Genomic DNA, 7,388 nt, shown 5'->3' with positions numbered 1-7,388 from the left:
TTTCATCTAAAATACTGCCACTCTTCTCACCTTCATTACCTTTGTTCGTTTGACTTAGCCTAATGTTAGAATGAAGTTGGTCCATGCATGTGACATCATTCTGTACTCAGATTTTTACTGCTTTAAAATTAATTTCAGTTAAATGTTGGAAAAAAGCTTTTTAGTGTCATCTTTAACTGAGGAAGTATTTCATTCGTGTTGAACTAGATATCTCAATTAGAAGAGAAAACGTTGCCAAATGAGTTGGATTGTGGGCTAGACCCAACCTGTAAAATGTGGATTTGAATCCAGATTTTAAATGCTAGAAAGAGTCCCATTCCTGTCTTCATACAAAATCTATTAATTTGTGGCTCTTAGAGGAAGGAAAAAAAAATGCTGTTTCTTGTGAAAGCTATCAGAGTCTGACCCAAGTGGTCAGGCTTCAGAATTTGATCCAACATGTTAGAAAAATAGGTTCTGTGCAAAATGCAATGCCAGGTTTAAATGTACCAAAGGTTTGAAAGTTTTTGTGTAATGTTTGGGGTTTGAATCTAACCCTATGGGTCCATTAGTAAATGGTTTAACTTTACAGTTTCAGGACCATCTGTGTTGTGGTGAAGGGTAGCTAAAGGCAAAAAATGACCTGTATTAATCTAAAGTTCAAAGCCTGAAATCCACAAGTAGGGGAGAGGAAAGATGTCATTTTCTCCATGGTAACATGGATGTGTATGCCCCTTTTCATCTGTGAAACAGAGAATGGCTTTAAATGCTTTGGAGAATCCTCCCTACTTTGGGAACGTCAGGGCTTTCTTTTTGGAGCAGTGGGCACAGATCTGTTGATTGAACCATCTTCCACCATTTCTCATTGTTAACCCTTCATAGCTGCCATTCATGTTGGGGCTGTAGAAGCATTTCCCTCTGAGTCACTGGACACTTTTTTCCCAGCTGGCTGCTTATGTTAGCTGAATGCTCCAAAGGTAAATATGATTTCTCTGGCTAGCTGACCTTTCCCTGAGCGAGATCACAGCAGGGACCATGCTGGTACTCTGCATGCTGAAGCTCAGTGAAATATCCTTTTATCAAATGATGAGGACAGGACCATCAACAATTCATATTATTTTGCAAATAATTCTGTCTCTTCTGTGCGACTTTCTCTGAAACTAAACCAATTGTTGATGTACAACTTGGCAATTTGCACATGGAAAGCAATAAAGACTTATTTGTAAATGTGGATACAAAGTTTATGTTATGTATATAGTGTGTAGTGAAACAAACATCACAGTTCTTTATGTACTTTGTTTCCTTTTGTTCTGTAAGGTCCTGAGCCCCTGTACTGCGTGCTAAAGAAACCCACTAGTTTGTAAGCACAATGTGTTTATTTACACTGGGTAAGCCTGTTGGTGCTTTTGCAGTTACTTGGAGTTATTTTGTGTTTCTGTAAACCAAATCTGTAAATATAGCAGCTCACCTACATCAGGCAGACTGGCAAGGGCAAGATCTTCCACTCAGGGTATCTGATGTCTTTTTTTCTCAAATAACCCTGCAGTCTACTGGAATGCAGGCTTGGCTGGCATTCCTGCTCATTCCCAGCAGAGGAGATGCTATCACAAGTGTTGTTTCCAGCAGCATTAGCTGGCAATGCTGCCTTGTAATCTCCTCCCTGCAGCTCAGGCTCCCTTTCATTCAGCCCCACCAGGCTCCTTCATGAAAATCCCAGTTGTGCTCCTCTTGATTCCTTGTTTTCAGTGAAGCTGCTGTCCAGGGCAGCCTGTGCTGCTGGAGTCAGGGTCCAGAGACCAAACATCCCAGCAGTGCCACCGAGCAATGACAAGAGGCTTGGCATGGATGCTGCCTTGGATTATTCCTCATTTATGCCAGATCTGTTCCAAGAGATGGCTGGCTCCCCCACCACTCTCTGGGAGCCAGCCACTTGGAGAGTGCTTTCAATAAAACCACATCATCCCTTCTGAAGGGAATATTCCAGTTCATTGGCTTTTTGGTTTGAGAATTCAGCTGTTACTTCTGGATCCTCTGCCTTCAAAGAGCTATGGGAGATAGGATGGTGCATCACATATAGAGGCAAAAAAGGGGGCATTCATATTCTTCAGCTGTAAGTCTTTTAATAAACCACCATCACGTGTTTTCATATTACTTTGACAGTTTTGTCCTATTTTCTGCTTCTTATGCGTGTAGCTACGTGCCAAAGACCCAGAAAAAACACTTCATTTATATCAAATCTGATCCTCCCATGTGCTGAGTTCTCATTAGTTCACAGGCATTTCTCCAATATCACCAAAAGAGATTAATGTAGGAATATTAATCTGAGCAACTACCAATGTAATATCCACGGTCCTAATAATGAAGACATTACAGGTGAAGCAGGTAGTGATTTTTTCACTTAAACTCACCTGACACTTCCCACTATAACTTTTTTTTAGACTTTTTATCAAAGTTTAATTGTTGGAGTTGTAATTTTCCATTCCACATAACTGCTGAGTTGAGTCTAATTTTTTTTTGTGTGTTTTTTGGTTTTGTTTTTTTTTTTCTTTTTGTGAGAGGAAGACAGGGATGATGAGGTTTCAGATAAGATAGCCATTTCTCAAAATCAGGCTGGCTGATTTCTGATTTTGAGAAAAAAACTTTGGTTTTTTCAATGTCAAATAAGAACTTCAGGAGGAGCATGGTATTAAGTTAAGGAGGTGCTTCCTGTGGCAAGCTGGACTTTTTTTATTTTGCTGTAACAACGACTCATATTTGGCCAGCTAAAGGGCATGTAAATATTTTGTATTTTGGATCTGAGGTGTTCTGGATTATAAAAGGATGTGCAAAGTTGAATTTTTCATTTAAAATATTCAGTGAGATCGCTTTGCTTTTTCTATGGCTGGGGTAAATAAAATGCTTTTTCTCCTTCCTGGAAACTTGGGCCTCCACTGTCCAGAATATAAAATAGATAAGAAAGACAGGAGAATTTAGAATATGGAGATGTCAAATTTTTAACTTATATAAAGGTCAATACTTTAAATCAGTATTTCAATATATACCCACCACATTAGTGGTAGATCTGAAAAAATAATCCCAAAGATGGTATTGTGATGAATTACAATTTATCAAATACCTGGGAGGGAAATGTCCAGGAGATGCAGCACTGACTGACCAACTAGAAAATGACTGCAGCTGAGTGTTTTAAGGGCTAACTGGACAAAGGAAAAGGGAAGAGCAGAGGTCATTAAAAGTCTTTACAACTTTAGTTGCTTCCTTTTCAAATAGGAATAAAACCCCAGGTTGCATCAGGCTTGCCTTTGTCCCATCTGTGCCACGCTAAAGAGGATTTTGTGGCACTCCTCTCAGGCACTGTAGCCAAAAAGAGATTTGTTTCTGAATATATGTTGTTTCACTGCTTCTTCTTCTGCTTTCTATCTGTTGGCAATCACATTTCCAAAATCAAGCTCGGTGTTTTTAGGTGCCACAGGTGGGACTGGTTCTTCAGCTGCTGCCCAACATCTTTCCTGTGCAACACACCAGGGTTTGTGCACTGCCATTCATCCAGCTGAACTCTGCCTGATGGCTCAATCTGTGCCTGGACATCCTTGGCAGAGCTGAAAAAACCTCTTTGCAAATGTGCTGTGTGAGTTTGTTCACTTGGCCCAGCACAGGGCACACAGAGACACCCACAGTGGTTTCCAGTGGGGCTGCTTGGACCAGGTGGAGCTTTGCAGGAGCTCTGCTGCCCCTTCTCCCACAGGACCCTGGTGCCTGGATTAGTAGGAAAAGGAGCTTTAAAAGACTCAGGAGCTCCTGCAGAGCTGGGGAGTGCAAGGGGTACCTCTGCCTGCCAAAAAGTGTGGCTCTCTCTGGCAGGCTGATCCATGGGGGAAGAAGGAAAGTGCTGCCCACCAAAGTCCTGTGCAGGGAGAGGCACCTTTTGTTCCTGCAGAGCATTCCAGGAGAGCCCAAAGGATAGGAGCCATTGAGGCAGGGGGAGTTGGGTGTCCATGGGGAGCTGTGCAGGCTGTGCAGGCTGTGCATCCACTGGCCACCTTCAGCACGCCCTCCTCCTCCTCAGCTGGCAGGTGATGTTTGCCAATCCCTCCTGGAATCTGGAAGGATGCTGGGCTGGGTTTCACAGGGATGGGGAGCAGCCTAAGTGGGATTTCAGCACAAGGCCACTCATTGCAGTGGGGTGGGCTGGGTGATAATCTGCCTATTCGTCTCCTGCACCCTCTCACCGTGCTGTATGAGGCAACTTGCAGACAAGATCCCCATTTCACATGGTGTTTACTCTCTTTTATTGTGGAAAAGAGTTGGTTTTCTGACAATCAAATGCAGTCTGACATTTTCGCTTCCTCTTTTACTGATTTATTTGCAAGAAGAGATCATTCTGGCTTCCAGAGCTGAAGGATACAGCATCAGACAAAGTTTGAGTCGCACTCTCCCTGTTTTTCAGCCTAAAAGTTAAAAGCGAGCTATAGGCATTTTAAATAAAACAGATGCTGCTGTAAGGTTGAAAACAGAAGCTGATTTAGAGGGTTGCTTCCTCAGACAATGAACTGCTCCTGTGTAGATGTCTGTCTCTGATACCTGAAGCTGGGACTCTCAAAAATGACATGCACTGGAAACATGGAGAGGTAAAAATAATGCTGCTCTTGGATTCCTTAATCACAAATGGTGTTTTCAGTGCATTGTGGATTTTTGTTTTCAGTGTTCTAAAATTTGATTCGTTCATAATATTTTGTATCTCTTAAGCCATTACCCCCCCTTTAATTGCCCACGCGCTGCTCTCCGGAAAAAGGAGAATGTAAAAGTCAGCGCTGTGCTATGGGGGGAAGTGTTAACTGCGTGTTAATGAGCTGCCACATCGGCTCCCAGCCATCTCGGGGAGCCAGCACAGTAACACACCATTTAAAGGCTATCGAGTCCATGCCATGGCTGCGGGTTCTGAGCGTGTTTTGCAGGGATGTCCTTGTTGTCGGGGTGCCAGTCAAACGCTGGATGTCCTTGTTGTCGGGGTGCCAGTCAAACGCTGGATGTCCTTGTTGTCGGGGTGCCAGTCAAACGCTGCCAGCCCGGTGTGTGCCCGGCAGAAGCTGCTTTTGTGTGTCTGTGATTCTGTTGCTGGGCACACCTCAGCCGGGCCCTGCTCCTCACCCGCACCGCCCCTGCGAACTGCAGAACAGCAAAAGCTTTTGGAGCAAGGGGAGGCAGCGGGAAGTGCAGGGACCGCCGGGTGCTTGACGTGGAGCAGCTACAGAGCACAAGGAGAGGATGGCTGGCGTGTGGCGGTGGCCAACAGCCTTCAAACGCATCTAAAAAGCTCTTTTGTCTCAGTGTGGTAAAAACTGAGTCTCTTCAACTAAAAGTGAGCCGTGGAAATTCTGGAAACGACGATAGTGGAATTACAAAGAAGCCCCATTTACAAGCAGTGTCCCCTGCACACTGTGCTGCTGATGGCCCGCTCACTCGGGCCATTCTGCAAAGCCCTGTGGAAGGCAACCATGTCTGTATTCTTGTGAATATCTTTTCTCTTCACTTTTTTTTAAAGTGGGAGAGGTGATGGTAGTAACTTCACCAGACAGTAGAATAATAATGTAGTGAAAGGCAGTAACAGAAAGGAAGGACAAACAAGTTGCTGTTCCTGGCAGCAGGAGTTAGGCAGTCATTGAGCAGGATGGCAATGATTGCCCTTGAATCTCTTTTCAATACCTGCTCTTCCTCTTTCTTTCCAGGTTACAGGTTTGAGGTTGTCCTTGCAGTGAAAAGGATAGAAGCACAATCTCACAGAGAAGCACAGTGCTCACCTAAGATATTGATAAACGTGCTTGAAGGAGCTGCACAGGGTGAAACTGTCCCTCTTACACTGCATGAGTTAAAAAAGATGAAGTTCTTCCTCTCTCTGGAGGAGAACTCATCATCCTTGAGGAAGACTAACCAAAATACAGACACTTGGTGAAACTGATGTAGAGCTCTCAAATCTCAGTTTTGTTGTGGGCATCACTCGTAACAGCATCACGGCATTCAGTGAGCTGTGGGTCACATATTCAGTCTGCCACCACCCACAATATCCCTTCAGGAAAGGGAAGGTGTCTGAGTAAACTGAGTAAGCATCTCTCAGTGTCTGAGTAAGCTTGTGTCCAGAAATGCTCCTGCCTGCCTGGCTGAGAGCTGAGGAGTGTTTGCTTGCACTCAGCGGCATGGAAATACAGCCATTGGTTCTCTGTTACAATTCATGTTATCTACACATCACAACCCCTCAGGTCTTTGGCATCCTGGGGTTTGGTGTCCAGTGCTCTGTTCAACACGACTCTTCAAGTGCCTGGGGAAGCTGGAGGAATTTGTGTTTGGAAGTTGGAAGGATCAGGAGCTGAGCTGTATCATGTGTGAGTTGACTTCTCCAATCCCCTCTGAGTAAGCAGACGTGGGATGCCTGCCTAGGCTCCACCACTCTCTGAACAGCCTTCCTGGCTCAGGGCCTAATTCAGTTGGCAAATTTTATTTAAGAGGCAACTTGCCTCTTAGCATGCTTTCGCTGCTACACTGCTAGCAGGAATGCTACCACAAATTTTTACCTCTCTTCTGTGAAGTAGTTAAGCACAAATGTATCTGACATTGAATATTTAAACTTAACTTTGGTGCCTATTCAGACCTCGTTATTAAGATTTTTGAACTGGGTTTTTCTTTTCACTTTCTTGCTGTATATCCATCAAGAAAATAATTTAGATTCAAACACTTCCAAGTAAAGGGAGCTTTGAAAAAAAGGTTGCAAAACCTGAGATGTAAAATCCTAGATAAATACAATTACTGAAATTCATCTTTTCCATTGGGAATGGATATGGTGCTTTACCAGTCTGGGTTGAGAAAACAACACCCTTTATGAAATCTTTCCAGAAAATGAAGGATTAATCTTCCTTTCCCCTTTTAAGGGAAAAAAAAATAATTCCAGCCTGAAGAACCAGTCATTAATTCTGTGTCAATCAGAGATTTCCTACAGAAAACAATGATTGAAGATTGCTTGTACACACACTGAAGAAATTGGTATCATCTGGAGGACAGTAAATTAAAAATATTTATCTGCCTTTTGGCCCTTTGGGCTATGATTTTTCCTTACTATCAAACTATAATTCTCAAATGATTTAAGAATATAAAGCAGTTAAGAGTATGATTCAGGAATATATTTAAGTATGCACTTTACTGAAAACAGCTGGATATGATTTCAAGGAATGGTTTTATACCTGTCCATGGACACAGTACTGAATTAGGGCCCCAGGCTCATTTACATAGGACATTCAACTTAATTAGTACAAATTCACTTAAATTAGAAATTGAAAAATGGATTAAGCTCTATACAAAGCTGAATTAAGACTACTTTAATTTTGAAAAGTCTTTACAGGGTTAAATGCACTTTAACTAATCTG

Source organism: Melospiza georgiana, chromosome 2, assembly GCF_028018845.1.
Source record: "Melospiza georgiana isolate bMelGeo1 chromosome 2, bMelGeo1.pri, whole genome shotgun sequence".
In the NCBI taxonomy this organism is placed as follows: Eukaryota; Metazoa; Chordata; class Aves; order Passeriformes; family Passerellidae; genus Melospiza; species Melospiza georgiana.
Note: the sequence above shows the minus strand (reverse complement) of the source record.